The sequence below is a fragment of the Lissotriton helveticus genome, chromosome 9, assembly GCF_964261635.1.
Source record: "Lissotriton helveticus chromosome 9, aLisHel1.1, whole genome shotgun sequence".
Classification (NCBI taxonomy): domain Eukaryota; kingdom Metazoa; phylum Chordata; class Amphibia; order Caudata; family Salamandridae; genus Lissotriton; species Lissotriton helveticus.
The window spans coordinates 65,016,753-65,043,604 of NC_136070.1; the positions used below are offsets into that span (position 1 = coordinate 65,016,753).

At 44.0% G+C, this 26,852-nt stretch overlaps 1 protein-coding gene across 4 annotated transcripts in view; it reads right to left on the reverse strand.

The window, feature by feature from the left end:
• The window catches only part of EXD2 (exonuclease 3'-5' domain containing 2), a 62,613-nt gene extending 52,585 nt beyond the window's left edge, over window positions 1–10,028 (reverse strand). For 2 of the 4 annotated variants that reach the window (XR_013600835.1, XM_078659459.1), the window contains exon 1: window positions 9,833–10,026. The gene's annotated coding sequence lies outside the window, so the exon portion shown is untranslated. Of the gene's footprint in view, window positions 1–9,111; window positions 9,472–9,832 lie in introns of those variants that run through there. The other 2 variants (XM_078659460.1, XM_078659461.1) reach the window with 2 other exon arrangements.
• Window positions 10,029–26,852: the final 16,824 nt, after the last annotated feature.

The window sequence follows — 26,852 nt, forward strand, 5'->3', positions numbered from 1 at the left end:
ATCACTGAGTCCTCCTCCTCATGCCATTTGCAAATGAAGCCACATATCATAACAGAGCAAGCAAGAGACAATAAGCCATTTTATTAATTTCTGCTCAAGATCTTACCACCAACTGATTCAATTACTTTTTTTTTTTTTTGCATAATCACTAAAAAACAACATCTCAACTCTAATGAAAGTCTCATGAATCCAATTCGGTATGACTGAAGTCTCTGCTTATGGTGGATGCTTGCATCAAACTTCCGAGAAACGGATCAATGGCATTTATGTTTTTGTAAATGATTCAAAACTGACTTTGTGAATAATATTTTAGTCAGCACTACAAATGGTCAAAGAAAGCTCCATTGTCAAGACATATTCACAAATCGTCCCACAATTTTTGTTCAGTTTTGAAAAAGACAATATTCATTTCGCCCCCGGCCAGGAGATCTTGGAGAATTGATGGGCCAGAGTATATGTTTCATTCCTCAATATTGAGCTTTATATGAATCTGATCTTTACTAACATAACACAGATTGGGTATTTCTTCTGCAGATTACGCAAGTAAATTCTACAGGCGTGTTACAACAGGTATGTCCTCAACTACAAGAAACATCTTTAACATTCTGTCTAACTTTATAACCTTTCTCTGCTGCTGTTATAACATCCTAATTCTAATTGTTTTTTTTTTAATGAATTGTGAGTAGAGCTAAAAAAAATTGATTTGAGTAACAATGTACCTGTTATTCAATCACTAAATAAACCCGGAATGGTGTTCCGATTGTATTTTGCCTCTCACATCTTTACATTTTTAACACTCACGAGCAACAACTGTATCAGTTCATTATATTTAGGAACCAAAACTTCTTTTCAGTAAATCTGTCAGCTCTGATTCTCTGATTCATAGTTTTGTTAAATTATGATCTCTCCAATAAGCTCTGATTTAATTTATTATGCAAATCCTAGCAAAAGTAATTCAAACATTAATACAATATTTATAAATAGACAGCTTCGGTATAATATTCTCCCTTCAAACTGGAAGGTTGGCTAGTTATGTGAATTAGCCAATCATATGGCAAATTCAAGATGAAAGATGTATTAATATTTGCTGGAGTTTCTCTGGTTTATGATCACTGGTGTCTCAATAGCTTAGTCCAGTCACTTGCCCTCCCTACAAGGTTCCTGTCAGAACATATCATGCTAACAATGGTTATCATTTTTTTAAACCTTTAATTATTAGCAAAGTTCAGCTGACTTGCATAATATTATTTAGCATTTGGTTACTCAATGACATACAACCACAAAAAAAATATTTTCAACCCATCGTAGATACTTTGCCTACAAACACTGACGATGTGCACATCACACTTTCACTCCCCTCCATTAGCATCTGCATCTTTCTGTAATTTTTCATATATTCTTTGAACGATTTCTAAATGTCTTGTGGTCTGAATTGATTAAGAATGGTCCCCATGTAGGCTTCCTCCGGCTCACTGCATATGGCTAGATACAGCAATGTTTTTGCTGCTGGGAATGTGTTCTTTCTCCAGAGTAGTGCAATATACCGCTTAGCGAACACTAGTGCCACCCCGACGAACTGTATGTGAATCTTATCCAATTCCAAATCAAACCTACTACCAGAACCAAGGGGTAATCCCATCTCAGTTATTTCTGTGATTTTTCTCATGCACATCACCTCCAAAGTTGCATATTCGTGGACGCCCCAGGCCAAATGATCAATGTCAGTTCCTTCTTGTTTGCAACTGGGCAGCATCCCAGCTTTTCAGGATAATGTTGTCTTCAATTTTCTGGGGTATAATACACTTGGTGCAGGAATTTAAAGTGTGCTAACTTATGTTTGTAGCAATAGGAATCCTCCTTCATCAGACTGCAGAGGTGACTCGAGTCAATCTGCTTGATATGAATTTCCAAATCACGTTCCCATTTTATCTTACTTTTCCTTTCAAGCCTGGCACTGTCCAGTACTGCAGTTTCATACCACAAAGAGATTAATTCCTACCATCATGAATCCTTATAGCCAGATAAGACACAATAAATAAGTAGTTCCCTGAAAGTGAGCAATGGAAAGACAACTAAATTGGCAATGCTCAATGGCAGGAACAGAGACAAGATAGGGCATCGAATAAGAAGCAGGCACAGTAGAGTGACACCAAGGCCACCCAATGCTAAGCAACGGGCATGCTGCAAGCTCCTCTATGTTTTTGGTAAACCACAGTATGTCCTTCACAACTAGACAGCTTGCGCTGTACTTAAAAAGCGGTAGCTTGATCCGTGATGTTACTAGTGCTAAGAACTCTCCCATGGACACCTTGCAGTTCTTCTCCCACAGCATACTTATGTCTCCACTTATAGCTATCTCCAGGTGTGCTATTTTATCCACCTCCCACCTAAATCCCCAATCTCCAGCCACCTCTGCAGTATGGTCAGCTAACAACATCAGCTTGGACTTATCCCAATTTATGTTCAAGCCAGAGTATTGGAAGAATTCTGTTATGGCTTCAATTTGAGGGCACAGATTAACCTAAGGCCTTTAGAAAAAAACGCAGAATGTCACATGCATATATGTTTAGCCGTACTCTTTGTGCGTAAAACCTATGTCCCCTGTGGGAGTATGCCTCTCTCAGAAGACCTTAAAGTGTTTCTATGGCTATCACGTAAAGGATTCCAACAGAGCAAACACCCTTTTCAAATCAAGGGACATAGATAACCCCAGAATAAAGCAGCCTGGTCCGGCAGAGCTAGAACAGGCTTCAGGAGAAGCAGTCTAATAACCAAAACACTGGGCAAGATTTTACAATCCATACTTCTTTGAGAAAGTTCTCTAGCATACCCGCTTTGCGAAGGAGAATTATCAAGGATTTTCTAGTCATGACCAACAGTCTGGACTTCTCAAGGGCCTATTAGAACATTGCCAGTAAGTGTAGGATCAGCTTTGCCTGCGCTTTCTTATATAATGTACTAGGCAACCCAACCAGCCCAGAAGCATTCTCCTCTGCACAATCAGAAATAACCTTGGCTATTTCCCCCAATGATAGGATACATTCAGGTGTTTTTGCATCTCCCACTTAATCCATGGCAATGCCACCCAGCTGAGAATGCTTCTAATCAGCTGCACGATTGTTTCAACTGAATGGAATAGAGGTGTCTAGAATAGTCTACAAACACTTTAAGCCCACATTCTCCACCACTATTTCACCACTTGGTTGAGTGACGGTTGGGATATCTTGCCTGCGTATTTCATTTTGCAGGAGCCAGGCCAGCATGTGCCCAGGCTGACCTGCCTACCCATAACTTCCAGCCCTGCTTCATTAGCCAAGAAATGCTAATGCTTTCCTGACTACCTCTCCAAATTCCTATACATCTCTCCTCAATGTGGCTAACAGACCTCGAATTATATGCACAATTCCAGTTGAACACCTTTTCCAGCCTCTTGCACAGAGCTGTCAGACCTCATACTCCCAGGTTATACATAAGCATCTAATTTATGATTTGAAGGCATCCCAGAGTCGCATTATCGTCAATTGAGAGCCCATTTTTCTCAGAGGAGAACTCTATTTGATCTTCTACCTCTTTGCAGAACACGCGGTCTACTAGAGCCTCGCTTTTAAATCTCCAATACCGCTGTCCGAGGTAGCAGGAGCCAGGCCTCAAACCTAGTGTAATCAGTAAGTGGTCCGACAACGTTCTGGGAAGTGTATGCACATATAGCGAGCATGCATCGGTTAAGGTAACAAGAGAATTGTAGAGATGACAAAATGCCGGTAAGTAGAAGATTCTTTATTAAGTGTAACACACCTGACACCAAGGTACGTCTGACCGCAAGTGCCAGAGGCAAGCAACTGTCACCCAACTGTCAGCCTGCCGGTGATCAGGTAGAACACCCTGACGTCATAGTGCACCGGCAGGCAGCGCGTGCAGAGAACATGCTGCGCGTGTAATGATAACAAAGCAACAGTTAAATAAACACTACACATCTCCCTTCCTAACCAACAAGGGGACCCATGGATAACATGAGTGATTGCAGATGGGAAGAGAAGAACCCGCAGCTAATCACACACGTAATCTTGTAATTTAGCTGGAGGCTTAACTACTCTTCCATATCGGCTTACACTGGGTTCATCCTCACAACTGTCGTCCTGTGACGCGACATCTTCATAAATAGAATCTTCGGAATCTGACCCAATATCACTGTTGGTCAGACACCTGTACTTCTCTAATGCTACCTTGCTCTGACCACTACTGCCGTCTTCCAACCGTGACGTACCTGAGTTGTCCTCAATCTCAGAAAACACCTCGTATGTACCCAAAGATACAACGTTGGTACCCTCTGGTCGAGACCCCTCAGCTCCAACACGGTCCAGAATCCAATCGTAGTCCTGAGAACAGGAAACTTCATTGTCTTCCATAACAGAATCGTAAACACACTCTCCACCTCCCTCCTTGCATAAGGACAAAGCAGAAAAATGCCATGACTTCCCATCGCTTAAGAGGGCTGAATTACAAAACACTTTTTTTACTTCCATAGGTTGAGAGTATTGTCTTTTTCCCTTCCTGGTGATCCTTGCACTTTTTACCCTCACATAGTCGCCTTCTTTAATGCTAATTCTCTTACTAGCATGTTTACTGTCAAAGTACTTCTTGCAAATTGCTTGCGACTTTTTTACATTTTCCTGTATTTTTTCCGGAGACCACATGACTCTTTCTGTTTTGGCCCAACTTATGTTATCCTTTGTGATTGGTGTCCTTCCTCTCAAAAGTACAAAAGGACTGGTGCCAGTTGATACACACGGTGTAACTCGGAATGACCAAAGATTCTTTACTATTTGCTTCCTCCATGACATGTTATTCTGGTTTGCCAGTTGGATTATTCCTTTAATCACTCGATTAAACCTTTCTACAGCACCATTACCAGCCGGATGGTACACAGATGTAGTTTTGTGCTCAATACCATGTTTCTTCAGAAACTCCTTGAATTCTTTAGAAATGAACTGTGGGCCGTTGTCCGAAACAATGCATTTTGGCAGTCCCTCCCTCAGGAAAAGTTTGCGCAAAAACCCTACAACACTTTTTGCATCAGCTTCCTGCACCACTTCTACTTCTGGCCACTTTGAGAAATGGTCTACAAGAACAATCAGATACAACAGTTCATCTCTTTCTCTAATCGGACCACACAAATCTATACCTAGTCTGACCCATGGCATGTTTGGACAAGATAGTGGTTGAAGAGGTGGTCTCAAAGTCTGTTTTGTCTTATCTGAATTTTCGCAGGCCGTACAATTTCTTACACTTCTTTCAATATCCAAGTCATACCCTGGCCACCAGTAAGAATTTCTGACTCTACTCTTGGTCTTACCAATTCCAAGGTGTCCTTCATGGCAAATGTCTAAGAGTTTTGGACGTAAATCCCTAGGCGGAATCATCTTTCCACTCCTTAAAATCAGTTCACCTTCCACTGACAGTTCATTCCTGAGTTCCCAAAAAGGACGTAATTGAGCTGGTATTTTCCTCTTGTCCGGCCAGCCCGCCCTTATGTATTTTTTCACTTCAAGTAAAGTTTCATCCTTTTCCATCATTCCTGCCCATTCCCCAACCGAAATACACTGCACCTCCTCCAGAATGTTTGCAATACAGAAAGTGTCTATACCTGAAACCTGTTCTTCATCATACGGTAGGGGCAAACGGCTTAGACAGTCTGCCACCTTGTTTCTCACCCCAGGAAGGTATTCAACCTCATAGTTATACTCTAACAATTTCATGGAAATCCTAGATAATCTGGGGGAAGCAACCAGGAGACCCTTTGTGGACAGCACCTTTATCAAAGGTTTGTGATCGCTTCTAAGGGTGATGTTATACCCCCAAATGTATTGTCTGAAATGGTTAAGTGCCCACGCACACGCTAGTGCCTCCCTCTCAATCACGGAATACCTCACCTCCGTGGGAGTGATTGACCGAGAGGCAAAAGCAACGGTAACTTCTTTACCCTCTCCATTGACCTGCGAAAGAACTGCACCCAACCCCTTGTTGCTAGCGTCTGTGGTAACTATGCTCTTCAGGGAGGGGTTAAATCCTTGAAGGGGTGGAGCACCACAAATGTCTTCCTTTATCCTTCTAAACGCCTCTTCACAAACTGCATTCCACTCAAATTTATTTTTTTGCTTAATGAGTTCCCTTAAATGTAAGGTTTTAGAAGAAAAGTTCCTCACGAACTTAGCATAGAATTCAGATAACCCTAAGAATGCTCTCACCTCATCTTTATTCTGGGGTGAAGGCGCATCCCTAATTGCTGCCAGCAGCTCTTCTTTTGGTCTTATACCATTCCCATCAATTTCATGCCCTAAATAGGTGACCTTATTGGCAGCAAGTTTGCATTTACGTAGATCTGCCGTGAGCCCATGATGTTCCAGCAACCCTAGGACCCTGTTTAATTTGGCATCATGGTCACCTCTGCTTTTGCCTGTTATCATGATGTCGTCCTGGAAAATCAATAAATCTTTTTCACCTTTAAAGAGTTCACTCATTAATCTCTGAAACATGGCCGCAGCAGAGGCCAGCCCAAAAGGTACTCTCTTGAATCTATAACACCCCATTGGGGTCACAAATGTAGTAAGACTTCTGCTATTGGGATGCAATGCCACCTGGTGGTAAGCGGAGCTTAGGTCAATTGTAGAAAACCATTTAGCACCATTTGTAAGGGACAGCATCTCACTAATCTTTGGCAAGGGAAATTGATCTACCAAAATGTTGTTATTCAAATCGCGAAGATCAATGCAAAGACGAAGCTTGCCATTAGACTTCCTCGCGACCACCAATGGCGAAACCCACTCTGCCGATTCCACCGGTTCAATAATTCCCTCCCTCTGCAACTTTTTTAGTTCATTTTCCACTTCACCAATGATAGAAAATGGTATATTCCTAGACTTGTGTATGCAGGGTATGGCGTCCCTCTTAAGTTTTATTTCGTGGACGAAACCTCTAAGCTTCCCAATGTTCTCTGAAAATACCCCAGGAAACCTTTTCTTATAGAAATTGTTACAATCTTCTTCAGTCTGTAAAATGAGGACAGGATCTGGACTGTTGGGATCTAGAATAATACCCAATTCTCCCTGATCCATCCATCCTAACACGGATGGACCCACTTTGGAGACGTACAGTTTGCAAAATGCTTGACGGGATTTAAATATGAACTCGAGTTCCCTAAAACCTAGCATTTCAATGGGTTGATAATTGAACGATTTGGGAAAAATATCTGGTTTCAATAATTTTTTCCCTATCACCGGTACAAATTTCTCCATCCATACTTCCTCATTCACTATGGTATATGGCGAGCCCGAATCTGCCACAATGGACACATCAACCCCACCAATATTCATGTCACAGATAGGTTTCTTTTTCTTGTTTAGCTTGTCTTCTACAATTAACACAAATAAGTTCATATCATCCTCATCTGAAGATGTAAACCTTTCTTCTTCCTCTGAAATTATCGCTTTTACATTTGTATTGCCCTTCTGTTTCTTAGGACACATTACACCAAAATGTCCTACCATACTGCAATTAGAACATTTTTGCCTCACTGCTGGACAAGACCTGTCATTGGCTAAATGGTATCTACTGCCGCATCTATAACATCTTCTCTCATCTGATAGTTTACTTTTATGGACAGTATCTTTACCTTTTTCGTATCCAGAACCAGGTTTTACATAGCTCCTCTTAGAACTTATGACTTTTGCTACAGTAGATTTATCCTCAACAGAGGACTTTTCTTCTAGTAATACTGCTCTTGCACATCTCCCTGTTAATTCTGTACATTTTACAATTTCAACTACTTCTTCCAAAGGTAATTCACCTTTAGCCCACAATTTTTCCTGTACATGTTTATTTGAGGATCTCATAACGACCTGGTCACGAATAAGTTCATCATGTAATGCCCCAAATCTACAGGTAAGTGCTAAGTTTTTCAACGCAGCAACATAATCTTCAACAGATTCTTCCTGTGTTTGCTTGCGTTGAAAAAACTTGAATCTGTTAACAGAAATAGAGATGGTAGGCTTGAAATACAAAGTCAAATCTTCTAATGCATTTTCATAAACATCTCCAGTCCTAGTTTTCTTGTTTATCTTATTATATATTTTCATCGCCTTTGCTCCCAGACAGTGAAGTAGGATTCTCTTTTTCTTCTCCGGGGTCAACTCCTCTTCCCCCTCAAAAGTAGATAAATAATTCTCAAAATACTCCCTCCACTCCTCCCATTTGAGTGCATCATCCCCAGTAGATGGTATGAAAGGTTGTGGGGGTGATAGATTCCAAACATTACCTGTAGCCATCCTATACGTTACCTACTCTTCAAAATAGCGAAAGAATAATTATATTTTACAATATTATCTAACTGAACCAAACCTCAGGACACTTTATAAATTAGAATAGTGTATTTTCCATTCCATTCTGTAGAAAATCCTACAAAGTTATTAACCAGAAATTTACTGTCAGTTTATTTCAGTCTCTAAACAGTAAAGTCTAATTGTTATCCTCAAACTCAGATGTGCGCATCATCGGTAGTAATAACACGCCACTCTTCCTTGTGAAAGCAAAGTTAATTGCTAAGAGGGTAAATCTTCCTTGAATCTGCTCCTCGACGCAAAGAAAACAGCTTTCCCATTCAATTAATAGGTGTGCGTATCACCAGCAGATGACACACACGAAAAGCCCTGTTAAAAATGGTCGCCGACGTAGCCTCACGCTGCGTTCCAATGACGTCACCAACCAACTTGACAGGAATTCAGGCTTTCCGTGTAGATACGCAGGAGGGCGGGAATCACATCGATTTCCACATACGAAGGCGCTCCTCACTCAAGCGTTTTCTTCTGCCCCTCTTCCACGCCGTCTCAGACTGACACGCCGTCTCAGCAGGCGAAGGCAATAATAGACAGGCAGACCATCTCCTCACAAGTTCCGCCCTTCAGTCTCCGCAAACAGCATTCAGCGAGAGGACGAGGAGCAAACAGAACTCAAAATTGCAGGCAGTGTACAACGGGAACCCCCGAGACACTCTCCAGTCCTACAAACTTCCTCATTCACGCACAGGATAAAACATTCAAAAGGGTAGTTGTGGCTCACCCTTTAATTCCTGCTTCCATCGCCTGTGATTCGAACGAGGGTAAACAGATGTATCTCGAGAACAGTAACGCTGCTATGCGTTTCACTTCTCCTCACCAGTCTCACACGTCGGAAGGTCAGCAGATCAATCTTTTGTTCCGCAAAGACATACTCCCAAAGATGGAATTCCAACGAAGTGATTACGGACCAGGACGTACCCAACGCCGACTTCGCGTAAATAATTTCCCGTGGGTTCCTTGTGGTGTCAAGCTCTCCGCCTCGTCGCCACTTGTAGAGATGACAAAATGCCGGTAAGTAGAAGATTCTTTATTAAGTGTAACACACCTGACACCAAGGTACGTCTGACCGCAAGTGCCAGAGGCAAGCAACTGTCACCCAACTGTCAGCCTGCCGGTGATCAGGTAGAACACCCTGACGTCATAGTGCACCGGCAGGCAGCGCGTGCAGAGAACATGCTGCGCGTGTAATGATAACAAAGCAACAGTTAAATAAACACTACAAGAATCTTGTTCAGCCACCACAACAAGACCACGTGCACTAATGCTCATTTCCCAAATTCGCGCTATAGAAAAACACAAAAATAAATAAAAGGCAATGCATGCACGCAAGAGGGATGTCGCACCCACTAGTAAACAGATCCTGCAGGTGTGCACATGTATGCATTGTTTCAATATACATAGCGCTTACTACGCCTGTCGAGGCGAATAATTATATATTTTACCTGTCCCCTTCTGCACGGTCGCTCTGAACGACTGCCTGTTCAAAAACGCCCAGCGCCGTTCGAACTCAACGTTTAAAATCCGCTATTGTTTTCTTTGACAGGGGGTCCACGGTCTCGTATATACAGCAAGCACAGCTGCGGGGTCGGGAGCCCATGGCTCACAGCCAATCAGGAAGGAGGAGAGATAGTCTACGGGTGGTGGAAAACGTGGTAGGTTAGAGATGATAGGGGAAACGCTGGTCGTTACGGTATTGGCTAGACTAGTTCCTGTCAACTGTTGATTGGCTAATGGCCTCATAGGCAGTACCGTGGTTCGGGATTGGTAGAGGAAGCGTTTGTCAGGGGGTGTGTTGATCCCGGGAGCGCACGTGCCTATGGTTTGCCAATTGTCTTACGTCAGTCACCGGCATGGCACCCGGATTTATACTCCCTCTTGAAGGTCTGCATAATGCAAGCCATCAAAGCGATCGGGAGAGCCCATCCCAGGGCCTCAACCGGCCCTAACAGCCAGAGCTGAGCCGAGCATGAAAATATTTAGCATGTTAATCATGCACCAAGCAAATATGTATTTTGTTATAAGAAAACCTTTCACTTTAGTAGATTAGATTATACCACTGCAGTGAGTGGTATTTAATAGCAGTGATAGTTTCTAAACATAAACTTAAAAAACATACGTTTACCGCAATGGGGCTTGGGGGCCGGCGACTCAGGAGCCTTCTTCTATTATACTTCTACTTGTATTGTGTACTCTTTTGTAACATGCACACGTCACTCTTCCTCGTGTAATGAATCGTTTGCTACCTCTTCTATTTTGTTTGTTTTTGATACATGCACAATTGCGACCATTGCCTCATGTAACGTAATGTTTGTTCTTGTGTTTTGCGTATCTGCCATTTATTGCAGTTTTATACCTCTACTTGTACTTTGTACGCTTTTGTAACATGCACACAGGTCACTTTTTTCCTCATGTAACGTATCGTTTGCTAACTATTGTGTTTTGTTTGCTCTTGATACATGCACAATTGTCACTATTGCCTCATGTAACGTATCGTTTGCTTTTGTAACATGCTCACTTGTAATTTTCTCCTCATGTATCATTACTGTTCCTGTTGTGAAGCGCTCTGACACCTTCGGGTAAAGTCCGCGCTACATAAAAGCGCATAAAATAAAAATAAATAAAATAAAACATTCCTTCCTTCTGAGGCCCCGAGGGTTATCAGGCCAGTCCAGGACTGGCAGAGCATTGCAAGGGTGGGAGTGAGTAGGTAGACAGGAAACTGTCTCTTTGAGGTAGGTGCTCATGCAGAGAGGCCATCAAATGTTTTTTGTAGTACTGGTCCCAAGCTACATCTGGCTGAAAAGCCCCAATCATGATGAAACCAGTCCTGGGTTGCTTGTTTTCAGGTTTAGGAAGGACCTGGCCTGGCAGTTCGGGCTGGACTGTTCTTAGTGGAGCAGGGTCGATTTCCATATGATTGGGTCCAAGCAGAGGTGGCATGGTGGGCAGATGAATGATAGACTGGAATGCTAGCCAATCAATTGCCATTGGTTAGACAAATTGCAAACATTCTTCCCATCACCCTTTGTGTTAGGTGTATGGTAGGTCAGGTACTTTACCAATGGCTAATGAGAACAAGCTTTAGCAAAGCCAATAGATCTCACGTATGCAAGACCTATTGGCTTTGCCAATATGTTTTAGCCATGTTGTACACCAGCTTGGCTACTGTTTAGCCTGCCTAACATTTAGTAGGGCAAAGGAGAGTGGCTTGGAGTGGAGTGTTGTAAAGTCAGGGCACGAGTCGGGGGTACGTGCGGGTGGACGGCGTCCACCCACTTTTTTCACAGGGTGGACGCTGTCCCACTATCAAGAATTTGGGCCCCACTGAAAATGATGCTGAATTCATCCCGGTGTAATTTCCAAACACATGGACACATTCAGGAGCGCCTGCATGTTGTTATCTGCTTTCGATCGCAACAACGTGCAGGCGGGGACTGGACAGGGTTTTCTGACTCCTGCTGGGCTCATAGCAAAGGCCGAATCTGAGGGGTCATCAGTCCTCCTTTTGTTTCAGTCTCTTGGCTGGCAGCACATAGGAGCCTCACACCTAGAAGCAAATGCAGCAGAGGGGAAACAGAGGTTAGCACTTGACACATACTTGAGAGGCAGCTTTTCACTTTGTTCAGGCTCTGTTTAGGAGATATGCATTCACTGTAAGAATGGCAGATGTGTTGATCTTTCCCAGTATTTGCACAAAATAAATAGCATTTATATAGCGCTTACTACCCCTGAGGAGGTGTTCTAATAATTTTAATATCACTATTTTTTCTTTTAAAGCACTATGGCTAGAGGAAGCTTTACGCTGACAAAAGGCAATATTGGTTTATGTGAAGCTTACAAAACTGTGACTCTTCTGCCTAAATCAGGAGGGTTTACATGTACACTCGAAATGCACTCAAATGTACCCCTGATACACCTGCTAAACATATATGTAAGGGCTTAAGATCTGATGTCACTTCTTGTGATGCCACTTCCTGTGATGTCACGTGCTCGGATGTCACGCGCCTCAAACTCTGTGATGTCACGCACCATGATGCCACTTGCATACTGATTAATTAGGTTAGTCCCCCCCATTTAATTTTTAAGGACTTGTGCCTGCGTAAAGTGAAGTAGAGAGGAGTGTTATGAAGTGCCGAGGAGTGTTGTGGAGTATTGTGGAAAGAGTAGAATGTTATAGAGTAGAAGGGCGTAGAGTGAAATAGAGTTGAATGGAGTAGAGTGTCAGAGTGCAGTACAGTGTCGTAGAACAGAGTGTTGTGAACAGAGTGGAGCAGAAGGTGTTGCGTAGAGTGTTGTGGAGTGGCGTAGAGCAGAGTAGATTGTCGTAGAGTGGAGTGGCATAGAGTGGAGTAGTATAGGAGAGTGGAAAGGCATATGTGGAGTAGAGTGTTGTAGAGTAGAGTGACTTAGAGTAGACTCTAGTGGCATAGAGTAGAGTGGCAGAGAGTGGAATAGAGTGTCATATAGAATTAAGTAAGGTGGCATAAAGTGGCACAGAGGGAGTTGCGTAGAGCGTCGTGGAGTAGAGTAGTGTTGTAGTGTCAGAGTTGAGTAAAGTTTATTGGAGGAGAGCGTCTGTTAGTAAGGCGAGGATCTGGAGTCAGGCCGAATCACATACTTAACTGCATTAACATGTGAAGAAGCTGCTGTTGCTGCAAAATGCAGCTGCCAGACTCCTTTCTGGCACTCCCAAATTTTGTTCTGTTAAGTCATTAATCCAGGAATTTCATTGTTTACCAGTTAGAAACAGGATTAATTTCAAATCCTGTGTTCAAGGCTCTTCACAACATTGGCCCCGCTCATCTCAAACAGAAGTTCCCATGGTATGTACCTAACAGAGCCCTTCGATCTTCAGGCGGTAGAACCTTGGTTGTCCCAGATTTAAAAAAGCAAACTGGGGCGGAATCAGCTTTGTTATTAGCACAGCCAAGGCTGGAAATGAGGTACCCTCCCCCCGCTTCATTCTTGCGGCCCCTGGCTTGTTTGCATTCAGGAAGGTTTTGAAAACTCATCTTTTTAGCAACTAGGCCCTTTCGGGGAAATTTACTTTTCCAAGTATCCCTCAGGCCCACGGAGGAGACGGAGGAGGCGGTCCAGCATCCAGACGAGGCGGTGGAGGAACGCGGCGAGTCCCGACCAGAGCCCAAGCCAAGAGTCCAAGGTCCGAGGTATCCGGAGGTCCACCCGTAACTGAAGTCCGAAGTTCGTCGTCCGTCATCGTAGCAGTCCAGACCAGTCCGAGGCCTTCCGTTCTTGCTGCCCGGTGAGTACCGTCGCTGGGGTAGTATCTAGACAGGGTCAATCTAAATTGACTCTGGTCCGTGGGTTGGAGGTACACAGACCCACAAACGAAGTGTTCACCTAGGTGGACACGGGTCTTGACGCGTCCCTTTATGGGACCGGTATGTTCCGTACTGTTTCAACAGTGCATCCAGTAACTCTAGTCTGTTCCGTTCTCGAGAAATTCTTGTGTTTCTGTTCTCAGTATTCCAGGTAAAATTCTGTCCGAGCTGTTATGTCATAATGATCTTCATGTATTTTAATGTCGTGGTATGAGTGCGAAGTGATTTTCGTGTTTATTGTGTATTGTATTGTGTCCAGATTATAGTTCAGTCATGCCACTCTTTTCAAAACTGCGTCAGTTAAAAACCAGAAAAGGTCTGCTGGAAGCAGCAGTTCCTGTCCCGCCTAGGGACAGTCCAGGTCATTTTATGTATCAGAAGCATGGCATAAGCGCCATATTGTATCTAGATTTATGGGTAGAGTATACCAAAGAGTTGGAAGAAAAGTATAGATGGCCCGTATCAGGTACGTGGGATGCCGAGTGCATCATGAGAGTAGAAGAGGCATTATGGAAAAAGAAAGCCAGACAATCACAGAAAGATGCCATCGAGTTATGGCGCAAAGAAGCTCATAAAAGAACCGAAAAAGAAATCAGAAAGTCAGAATTAAGTAGAGAATCCTTAGAACGAGCCCAAGAAAAAGAATTAATCGAGATAGGTGAACGAGTTAAAACTGAACAGTCAGATAGACAGAGGAATTCCCTCATTAAGGGTATGTACCCTCTTCTTGCCGAGGGCTTGCCAAAAGCGACCCCGGAGGCATCCAGTAATTTTCCGCCACCACTAGTTCCGACCAAGCTACGTCACAAACCGACCGCAGCTGATATTTTCATTTCGTCCTATTTGGACGACACAGTCCCAGAATATGCAAATCCTGTTCTCGCTCCACCAGTCCCTGTAAATCAGGCACTTCCCGCTCCTCCAGACACCGGGGCACCCTTTGCAGTACCTGCTACGGTCCCCCAGGTCCAGCCCGCCATACCAGTCCAGCCCGCATTTCAATTTCCCACTCTGCCAGCACGAAGAGCCTCAGTTGACGATTCTAGTTTAGGGGCCGCAGGAGGAGGTCCTCCTCAAACCCCACCGCCACACAAGCGTTTAGCGTTAGCCGAATTACATGCACAAGCGTCACAGCGTACGCCCAGACATCAGTCTGTTGCAGAAATAAGAAAATCCCTTGCCGAATGCGGCTATGATCCAGTCCCAGGCGAGGATGATATGGTTTTATATTCATTACGCGTAAGAAAGGTGGCCGAGTATCTCGTCACCCTACCGGATATGAAGGAAGATCTAGACAGAATATACCGTTTCATCCGTACAGGGGATGATCCAGAAAGTATTAGTGATGTCATGTCGCAAAGAAAGGCTGAGACCCAGCTCATGATATTAAAGTTTCTGATCAATTGTTTGATAAGGGAACAAGATTACCCGTCCAAAGATCCGATCGAAATGAGAACCCTGACAAAGTGGAGTAATAGTATAGCCGAGGGTAAGCATAAGACCATCGGTGCTATGGAGAGTATGTACAAGAAGATTCGTAAAGAAATAATAAAGTTACACGAACAACGTAAAGCAGCACAAGTAAGCGAGAAAGAAAGTAACTCTGATACTGAAGAGTTGGACGACGAGAATCCCGCCAGAATAGCGTATGTAGGAAAATCTAGATTTCTAGATCGCCATTTACGCCTAGAACACAAGTCTACTCTCCATCATCCAGCACCAGAACAAGGTTCCCTAGAACAAGTATTTCAAGCTACCGATCACATTCTGAAATCGCGAATCGGTTATAGTGAGTTAAGTACCATGCATGAACAGGAACTAGCCCGATCAGCAGTCCGATGGATTACTGATTCTACCACTTTTCCAGACGAAATAGTGGCACAAATGTTTCTGAAATTGCCCCCAGCCGAGCAGCGACTGGTGGGTATGTATATGATCCAGCACCTCATTACTCTGTATGAGGGTCAGCACTCTGATCCAGGTCCGTTACATGATATCCTGAACGAGTTACTCCAGTATAGATGGAAAGGTCTAGGTACCGATTTAATTAGTGTCATCCTAGAACAGCGCCACAAATATAGAACGTTTCTGAACCCGCATTTTGTTCATGTCTCACCCCCAGAAAGTAAACCCTTTTACATAGACAGACAGAATCCGTTACGAGAAGTCCACCCAGTTAGAGGAACGGGTGGCGAAATGCAACGAGTGTTTGTTTACACTCCGATCACAAAGATGGAACTCCTAGAGATGAAAAAATTAATTCCCTGTCATGATAAAGATCCAGCAGGGTTCCATAGAGAATTAAAAGACATGCTCCGTATGGGAGAATACACGTATCCAGATATAATTAAAATGTTAAAGGTTCTGTTGCCCGCAGGGGTGTATGAAAAGCTCAAGGAAAAAGATTGGGAGGTGGGAGAGAAAAAGATCGATTGGGCAGTTCTAGAAGCTGAAGATAAGATACGAGTACCAGGTACCGGTCTTGGAGATAAATGTAAAGAATTACCTGAATTATTGATTCAAGTTTTACCCAGATTATTAACAACTAAAAAGGAAGACTGGGATGCAATCTCAGCCTGTAAACAGAAACAAGACGAAGACATTAGTGATTTTTATTCTAGATTTGAGAAATGTTTTAGCATCAACAGTGGCCTCAAGACCAGTAGTGAGTCATACCCTCATCTCTTTGTTACTAAACTAGTAGAGAATTCAAGTCCACCAATTAAAAATCGAGTTTTGAAAGTCGAAAGTACCTGGCAAGCTAATACCCCGTCTCAGATGTTACAGATGCTCCAATACCACCAGAATAGAATCAGAGAAGAGCAAGATCACGAGAGAAAACGTATGAAAGACACGAAAATGAAAGTACTAGTTGCGCAATCTGTTCCTCAAGACAGCCAGAAGAGGGGTCCGAATCAAGCCAGTCATCCTGCAGCTCCCGTTAAAGGGAACTGCAATTATTGTAAACAGCCAGGTCATTTTATAAACGAGTGTGCAGTTCTGAAACACAACATAGCTACCGGTAAGACCAAAGAAAGACCACGTCCACCTAGACAAGAACAAGTTTCACAGACTCCTCAGCCACAGAATGCACAACAGACAGTTACTGTACCGCAGCCTATTGCTGCAACACAGCATGTTACACAGCAGATGTACCAGTATGCACAGTCAGAGTATCCAGAGTATCAACCATATTCATGAAACAGCCTAGAGAGGGAGGTAGGCTTGCCTCTCATCGAGATACCTGTAGATCAAGAAGGTCCCTATGTTCACAGTCAAGTATTGGGGAAAGACAGAAAGTTTCTGATTGATACAGGGGCAAGTAGGACCACAATTAGTCACGCCGAAGTTCCAGGGGCTCCGCTCTCAGGCTCAAGAAATGTTTCCCTTGGATTTTCAGGAAAGCCTATCGTAAATGAAATTTCAAAGCCAGTTACTCTAGAAGTAGGTCCATTGTCCCGCACTACTGATCTGTTACTTACTAAGTCATGTCCAGAAAATCTATTAGGCATTAAAACACTGAAAGAGTTAGGTGCAGTTATATGCTGTTCCCCAGAGGGAATACGATTGTTCCTACGTGACTTCAAAGGTCACTATGTATTACGAGATTTTGATCCGAGATTGTCTAATGTTCCGCAGCATCTATGGGCGCAAGGTCCAACTGATGTAGGTTACATGCAAATCACACCCCATCGTGTGACTCTCAAGCCAGGTGTAGTGTTACCACGAATCAGACAGTACAGATTGCCACCTGAGGCTGTAGCAGCCTTATCCAAAATTATTGACGAGCTTATAGCTCAAGGAGTAATTGTAGAGACTGACTCCAACGTATGTAATTCTCCGATCATTCCAGTCATGAAACGTACTGATCCAAATGCACCGCCAGTATATCGATTAGTGATTGACCTACGAGAACTTAATAAATGTATTATTCCTCAGTACCCAGTTGTCCCTGATATTTCATCCCTATTGACAGCCATTGATTCCGAAGCCACGTTCTTTACTGTCATCGACCTCAAGAACGCATTTTTCAGTGTCCCCATTCATCCAGACAGCCAGTTTCTTTTCGGATTCTGTTTAAATGGAAGGAGCTATATGTTCACACGAGCTCCTCAAGGTTTCACAGAAAGTCCTAGTATTTACAGTCAAGCACTTAAGAGACAACTAGACAACATTCACATGCCAACTGACACTGCCCTGCTCCAATATGTCGATGATCTACTGATCACAGCCCGTTCTGAACGTGCTTGCGAGCGAGCATCCCTTACAGTCTTGTATTTCCTAGCCGAGATGGGGCACTAGGTGTCCCCTTCGAAGCTTCAATTCTGTGTCCAGCAAGTGGTCTACTTAGGACACTTACTGTCCAAGAGGGGTAGGCAGTTGACACCAGACCGTATTCAGTTAATAGCGAGTCTTCCTCAGCCCAAGACCCAGAAGGAAGTACGTGCTTTTATCGGCCTTACTTCTTATTGCAGACAATGGATTCCTCAGTATGCGTTTCTAGCTAAGCCACTGATACAGTTAACGACACAGGAGGCAGCCGTATCGACTGTCCTCCCTTGGACATCTGAACATACACTTAGTTTCAATGAGTTAAAGAAAGCTTTATGCCAAGCTCCAGTTCTAGCTACACCGAACTACAGTAAGCCTTTTACACTTTTCGTTACTGAACGTGAAGGTACAGCATTATCCGTCCTCACACAAGATCAAGCAGGACAATACAAGCCTTGTGCTTATTTTTCGAGCACATTAGATCCTGTAGCCCAGGCTCTGCCTGCGTGCCTCAAGTCAGTTGCCGCCACAGCACTAGCTATCAGACAAAGTGATTCCATAGTATTAGGACACTCCCTGACAGTACAAGTTCCACATTCTGTGGAAGTTCTTTTAAACCGAACACAAACTCAGCACTTGACAATTGCACGTTTAACAGGTTATGAATTGACACTATTCCAGCCACACATAGAAATCAGACGCTGCAACGTCCTTAATCCTGCTACACTGTTACCATCAGTTAATTCAAATCCTGCCACACATGACTGTGTGGAAGTAGTCAACATTACGACTAAACCAAGACAAGATCTGACAGATATTCCATTACCAGATCCCGACCTGACACTTTATGTGGATGGTTCATGCATGAGAACTAGTACAGGAGAACTAGTCGCCGCATATGCAGTGACTACTGACACCGAAGTTATAGAGACACACCGCATTGACACTCTGTCCGCTCAAGCGGCAGAGCTAGTTGCTCTGACACAAGCCTGCATATACGCCAAGAACCTGAAAGTTAATGTTTACACAGATTCACGCTACGCATTTGGAGTCGTACACGACTTCGGAGTGCTCTGGCAGGAGAGAGGTTTCATGACTTCTCATGGAACCAAGATTCAGCATGGTCTCCTTATTCAAGCTCTGTTAGACGCAATACATTTACCGACATCCATCGCTATCATGAAATGCAAAGCACATACGAAAGTTACTGACGCTATTTCTCAAGGTAACGATCTAGCAGATCGCACAGCCAAGCTTACAGCACAGACTCCAGACATTCCAGTTAATCCGACACAGACACATACTCCAGATCCGACTACATGTATGACAGTTAAGGACCCTACACAAGATGTCATAGACATACAGTTACATGCTACTCCTGAAGAAATCAAGAAATGGTCCGAACAAGGAGGGGTCCAGACAGATCAGGGATGGTTGACGAAGGGAAGAGCCACATGGTTTCTCCCCGACTCTATGGTTCAAGTCATTATTAATACCGCACATAGTCCAGCACATTTAGGAGAAAAAGCTATGTTAGACAGTATCCAGAACATTTGGTTCAACAAGCATTTACGAGCTGCAGCCAAGCAGAAAGTCCGTACCTGTATGATATGTTGCCAGTTTAATCCAGGTAAAAGTGTCCCGGTGGAACAAGGTGGATTCCAGCCCCCTGACCACCCTTTTGAAGTCCTCCAAATGGATTATATTCAGATGGAGCGATGTCGAGGTTTCAAGTATGTCCTCGTAGTTGTATGCGCTTTGTCCAGGTGGACAGAAGCATATCCAGTTCCAGATTACACAGCCGCGACCACTGCCAAGCAGTTGGTTCGTGAGTTCTTCCCCCGTTATGGACTCCCTAGAGTCGTATATTCTGATAACGGCCAGCCATTCTCATCTGAACTCATGAAACACGTTTCCCTTCTGTTAGGATACCAGTGGAAGTTCCATTGTGTACGCCATCCTGAAGCAGCCGGTCTCGTAGAGAGACACAATCAGACCCTGAAAATTCGAATTGCAAAAGTCTGTCAAGAGAAAGGTGTAGACTGGCTAATAGCTCTGCCAGTTGCTTTGTTTTACATGCGTATGGTCGCACATTCCAGATCAGGTCTGTCCCCGTATGAGGTCGTATTCGGCCGCCCCCCTAACATGTGGGGTACACCTAGACCCCGAAGTATTACTGATGTTTCAAGTAATATGCTGACAGATTACCTAGCTTCCTTGATGTCTGCCCTCAACTCTTGTCGTTCACAGGTTGCCGCCGCATTTCCAGACAATGCCGAGGTGGCACCGCATGAAATCGTTCCCGGATCCATGGTCTTAGTGAGAAATTTCGACCGATCAAGTCCGCTGGAGCCTCGCTGGAAGGAGCCCCGACAGGTCCTCCTCGCCACCCGTACAGCCGTGAAGTTGGAGGGACGCAAAGGCTGGGTGCACCTTTCGCATATAAAGAAGTTTTATGGACTGAAACCGGTCTCAAAGAACATTTCCCAGGATTTGAAGGGTTGCCAAAGTACTATTCTTAAGGACTGTCCCGCAAAGAACAATGTTACTGAACCCCCCCTGTTAGAGAAAACTCCGCAACAGGAGTATAAGTTGAAACTCCGGTCTAGTAAAATAAGTCAGCCAGTTTGATTGTCTAAGTCCTCCCCTAGGTGAAACGGTTAGACATGTATAAAATAGACCCCCATAGTGAGAGAGTCAGTCAAAACTCAATCCGATGTATCGTTTTCCTGAGTTTTATATTGTTTCTCAGTATTATGATTTCCTGCACCAGTTATGCATTTTACCTGTATTTCCCAGTTTCCCATGGAAATAAGTCTTCTAATGTTACAGTAGAGCACACGTTTAGTGATCTGCCTCCTCATGAACTCTCTTACCGCCTCGCTATGCGAAATAATTCTTTTATCCGCATGTTACATTACTCACACCAGACCAGCAATGCCACTAATTGTTGGGTGTGTGGTCGACTCCCCCCTTTCCAGACGCCGAAGGGAGTTCTGCCACTCTTTCCTTATCCTTTTTCACATAATGGTTCGTGTGGAGCATGGTCCACGTTAACGTCATCCTCAACAGATATGTCTTTTCTTAACAGTACATGTTTTCCTGACAAGCAAGGTCTCCCCCACAGAACAGGGTTAGATCTAGAAAATGAAGTGTATAATTTAGGTAACTATTCTTCGAATTTCATGGTCCTGAATGTTCAGTCTGATACTACTCCAGACTTACCTGCTATTTCAGTACTACCAGTCAAAGGCGAATTATGTGTCCGAAATAATGGTTCCGTACATGTAGGACATAGTGATTGTACTACTATTATCAGTTATAGTGACAGTGGGAAATCTATTTTCAAAGCTTCACGTCATTCTTATTTTATTTGTGGTCAAACTGCATATGTTCGTCTGCCCCTCGATTGGGAGGGAACCTGTTACATTGCCTTCCTACTGCCACCAGTTTTCCTAGCTCCATCTGATTATCATAGAAACACACATCTAGTACACATTAGACATAGCAGGGAGATCGAGTCCCCAATTGTCGATTATACTGAAACTGCTCTAGAACAGTATACAGATTTCAATAGAGGTTTCTTCTTCTTTATAGGACCTATCCAGAATAGTAAGCTGATCCGTAGGTTAACAAGAACCCTTGAAGCTGTAGTGAATGAGACTGCCTCTGCTCTAGGTAACTTAACCGAAGAGCAATCTGCTATGAGATTTGTAGTTTTGCAAAATCGTCTCGTCCTTGACGTCATACTGGCCGATAGGGGCGGGGCCTGTAGAGTCATCGGATCTAGTTGCTGCATTTTCATTCCAAATAACGCGCCGTCTGTTTATTCAGCTATAACCAGACTTCATAAAATTGCCCATCTGTTACACCAAGATCCAGGCACCTGGACATGGTCCGGTTGGTTCTGGAATATAATTTCCGCCTGGGGATGGAAAGTATTGTCCTTTCTAGGTATTGCAGTAGCGATCATATTCAGCTGCTGCCTCTGTATACAATGTGGCCCTGCGATTTGCGGCATTTGTGCTACCTCTTGTATTCCTAGTCCCAAGCCCCGTTCTAAATCCCGTTCCAAGACAATTCGAGACGAGCAAATGATACTGTATGAAATGATAGATGGTATCATGAATATTGATGTTTCCTGATGGAAACGTAGTGACAAGGAGGGAATGTGGAAAAGTAAATTCTGCCATGTTCTGTGTCCCTACGCGTCCTCCATCATATGTTATGTGTGCATGATTAATATGCATATGTATTCCCCATGTTTGATTAAAGACGCAATTATAGTTGTGTCCACCTCTAGTATGCCAGTTTCCAGTTCTCGTGAATACTACGAATATCAGGCCTATGTAAAGCTACGTTGCCACGTTTCTCAGTGTGCACGTTATTTCATTGAAAAGTCCCCGTCTCTAGGCCTCAAAAGGGCCCGGACATCAGATTCAGCTCCTGTCTCCTGAGCCCTCGCTGAGGAGCGACACAGCCCCCACCTGTATCCTCGACCCTTCACTTACTTCCTGCTTCGCAGTGCCCGGTTCAGCCTGGCTCTGCCTCTGAGTCTGCCAAGAGTATGTTATGGTTCCAGTTATCAGTTCAGTCCTCCTTCTCTGCATTCCTAAGCTACTGAACCGCATCAATAGTTTCCGTCATTGTCTAGCCTTCATGTCTCCATATAAGAGAAATACTGCATTTAATGGTCATTTCATATTCCTCATCACGCACTACATGTAGAATAATGCATGCTCTAGCCTTAGAGTCTGTTGGCCCTTACCCCGATAGCTTTTGGATTCTATCAACATGTTCTCTAAACATCAGATACTAGATAGGGTTTAGGTACATGTCGCTCTGACTCTCCAGACTTCAGTCTCTGCTCCTAGCACAGAGTTCATAGCCCCCAGCTTCTCTTAGTAACACGTCATTGCCAAGTTTGCGCGCACCACCAGGTTAGAGGTCCCGGCTCCTTAGGTAGCCCCCTCCATGGGTTCCGCCCCATTCATGACATATTCTGTTACGTTTGCATCACATGTCTATGTATACGCCCTGTTACACCCATTTTCACCCTTATCTTTCGCGACTGCTACGCGTCATGCCTTCTGCTCCACCCACTGCTACGCCTATTGCAATGTAATGCTATGTGTTTGCGTTATGTATATATGCTCACGTACTGTTATTAAAAGATTATCCCTGCCTTCCCTTGTCCCGATCCTGAACCCGGCAGCGCTGCCAGGGGCTGTCGGGCCCTGCCATCCTATTCCTGTGCAGGTTGTCCTGTTCCTGTCCTTATGCTGTATTAAACCTGCAAAACTCCTACTACCTCGAATCTTGACTCTTATTTATTGAGCTATCTGTTAATCATTTATGCATTCAAAAAGAGAGGTATTATTTATTTATTTACCACAATTCTGTTCTTTGGAGCTAGCGCCAGGATGCCCCAAGGTAACAGTTTGCAATAAAAACACCTAACATAAACATAACCTCTAGTCCACGCAGAGTGGACTAGAGTGGTATAGTTTGCAGTGGCGTAGAGTAGGAGTAGATTGTTTCAGAGTAGAGGTTTTTTTTTTTTGCAGTCTTATATAGCGCGAACTCGACCCGAAGGTATCAGAGCACTTTACATAAGCACCAGTTGCATTACAGATGGACACATTCATGTTTTATTTAGGCGTAGGGAGATTAAGTGATTTCCCCAGAATCTACAGAGTAGAGTGGAGTGGCCTACACTGCAGTGGTGTAGAGTGCAGGCTCGAAGAGTGCAATCGTGCATAGTAGATTGGGGTACAGTGCAGTAGCATATTGTAAAGTGATGCAGAGTAGAGAAGTGAGGCATAGAATGAAGTGGCATATAGTTCAGTGGGATAGAGTGTAGTACTGCAGAGTAAATCAGAGAGGTGTAGAGTGTAGTGGTGTAGAGTAGTGCAGAGTAGAGTGGTGGAGAGTGAAGTGTTGCAGATTAGAATGTTGTTAAGTGCAGTGGTGTAGAGTAGAGTGCCATTGAGTGCTTCTCTGTAGAGCAGCGGTTCCCAAACTGTGGTACGCAGCAGACTCCCAGGGGTCCATGACACATTTCCAGGGGGTCCGCAAGCAGCAGTTTCAAAAAGAACCTCAATTTTCCTTGTATAACCAGCAGTTTTTGGGCAATAATAAAATTGTCACGATAACTCCGGTGATTAATGTACCTGCTGGACAGAGATGTGGGTTTTGTCTCGTTGCAGTTTTGACTCATCTATGGTAGGGCAGATGGTTGATACACCTGCTGCATAGATTGTGTACCATGCATTTTAAAGAACAGTATTTTATGTGCATAGCTCGGTGGGTTACTGCTTTTGTCATAAAGATTCTTTTGTTACTGTGCAGTTCATAAGTTACAATCCTAATCTAGCACAATGAGCTATGAAATGCCATCAAAGAGACATGTGCAAACTGAATGATACAAGTTGGTAAGTTATGTTTTTTCCCAGTCTTTTAATATCCTGATGCTGCAAGAAAAGTTTTGTTCTGGTAGAAAAAATAATCTTATTATTAATGTGAATGCTAACCACTGTGTTAAGTTCTGAATCCCGAGTTTGTGCTCCTGTAGACCAAGCACTTTTAAAAAATGCCTACCAGTATGGATGACATTTGAATTCTACACCTTGTAGTCCCCTTTACCTTATGTAACATATTGTATACACTGATTTACACGTGTATGATTCATTGTCTCTGTATGTGTTTGATGTAAAGTACTCTGACACCCTACACTGATCTGGGAGGTTCTCTAAAACAAATGAAATACATGTGAGAGAGGGGCAATGGAGAGAAGAGAGGCACTGTTGGGAGGGTGATAGTGAGGGAATCATTGAAGAGCCCCAACAAAGATTGTTGCATCCTGGTGCACAGTAAGGTCATCATTTACTATGCTTTAAAAGCTAATATAATTAAATATATAATGACAAATATGTTGTAGAATGCACCATTTTTTTCCCAAATGTTTTTGGGAAGAGAGCACTTCAAGGCCCCCCTTTGCATATTTTTTCACTATTAAATAATAACATCTTTTGTAGTTCGAGTATTTGTTTGGTGTGTACTTGTTTGTGTATTTTTTGTGAATTAATGTTTTAAATTTAAATTGTACAAATTGCTTTGCGATCCCTGGCTTCCAGTAGTGACTCAGCGGGGGGTCCTCCGGAGTCAAAAGGTTGGAAACCAATGCTGTAGGGTTCTGTTGTATAGAGTGGTGCAGATTAGAGTGGCGTACAGTACGGTGGTGCAGAGTAGAGTGGAGTAGCCAACACTGAAGTGGTGTAGGGTGCAGTGGCGAAGAGTGCAGTGGTGTATAGTAGAGTGGGGTTGAGTGCAGTGTCATAGAGTAGAGTGGAGTAGCCAACACTGAAGTGGTGTAGGGTGCAGTGGCGAAGAGTGCAGTGGTGTATAGTAGAGTGGGGTTGAGTGCAGTGTCATAGAGTAGAGTGGTGCAGAGTACAGTAGAGCAGCGTAGACTGCAGTGTCATAGAGTGCACTGTTGCATAGTAGATCAGCGTGGCATAGAGTCATTGGCGTAGAGTGCAGTAGAGTAGAGTGGTGCATAGAAGAGTGCAGTGGCACAGAGTGGAGTGGTGCACAGTAGAGTGGCGTAGAATTCAGTGGCAGAGAGTACAGTGTTGCAAGTGGCGCAGAGTAGAATGCAGTGGCACAGGGTACAATGGCACGTAAAACCTTCCAAATTATATGAACACACAGCGGCAAAAGGATTGAGATTTCCCCAGATAGGGATAAGCTGTACATCATATCCCAAATGACTCACCTTATGAGCGTATCGACACTTCTTCCCTCTGGGTTGAACTGGAAGCAAAGGCCTCACTTACACAATAGAAGCCACAAACCTCTCCAGCACCAACTGAATCCTTTAACTAGTTCCCTGCTAATAACTTGTCTGGCAGTACATAAATCCATGAAAATAAATCCACACATACACCCCAATGCCCCATCATGAAACAATGAGAAGTAAAAATAAACAGATGTACCATTTACTGGATAGAATGGGTAAATAAAGGAATCACTCTCACAGACTTACATTGTGCCTATTCAACCCCTGAGGCGGAAGCCGGGGGCTCTATCTGCTGTCCCTGATTTTTAAACCACTGAGTGCATTGTTTATTATTATATGCGCCGTTCACTGCAAGTAGATCTACTTACTTGCGGTGTATTTTTAAAACATTTGTGGAGCGTTCACACTTCATACCCGGATCCCCTGCGCAGCCGATCACGCGCTGACGTGGAGGGACCGGGACAGGGGCTCACAGCCGCCATCTTGAGAGGACAAGGGGTTGCAGTCTAGGTGCAGGACGCCTCCCGCCCTCCCGGGTTATTTAAACAGCGTGAAACCCGCAGCGCGCTGATTTACATTGTGCCTATTCAACCCCTGAGGCGGAAGCCGGGGGCTCTATCTGCTTTCCCTGATTTTTAAACCACTGAGTACATTGTTTATTATTATTTGCGCTGTTCACAGCAAGTAGATCTACTTACTTGCGGTGTATTTTTAAAACATTTGTGGAGCGTTCACACTTTATACCCGGATCCCCTGCGCAGCCGATCACGCGCTGACGTGGAGGGACTGGGACAGGGGCGCACAGCCGCCATCTTGAGAGGACAAGGGGTTGCAGTCTAGCTGCAGGACGCCTCCCATCCTCCTCAACACCGTATAAAAGTCACATGTCTTCCCGTCCGCGCAGTGGGCGCGCCGGCGGCGCGCCGATGGCGCGCCAAAGGCAAGCCCGTCTGCGCCCATCCGCGCCCGAACGGGACCAGGGGCCACCCCCCTGCCCATTTATTGAGACAGAGGAAGATGTATAGCATGGACTTCTTATACCAGCTT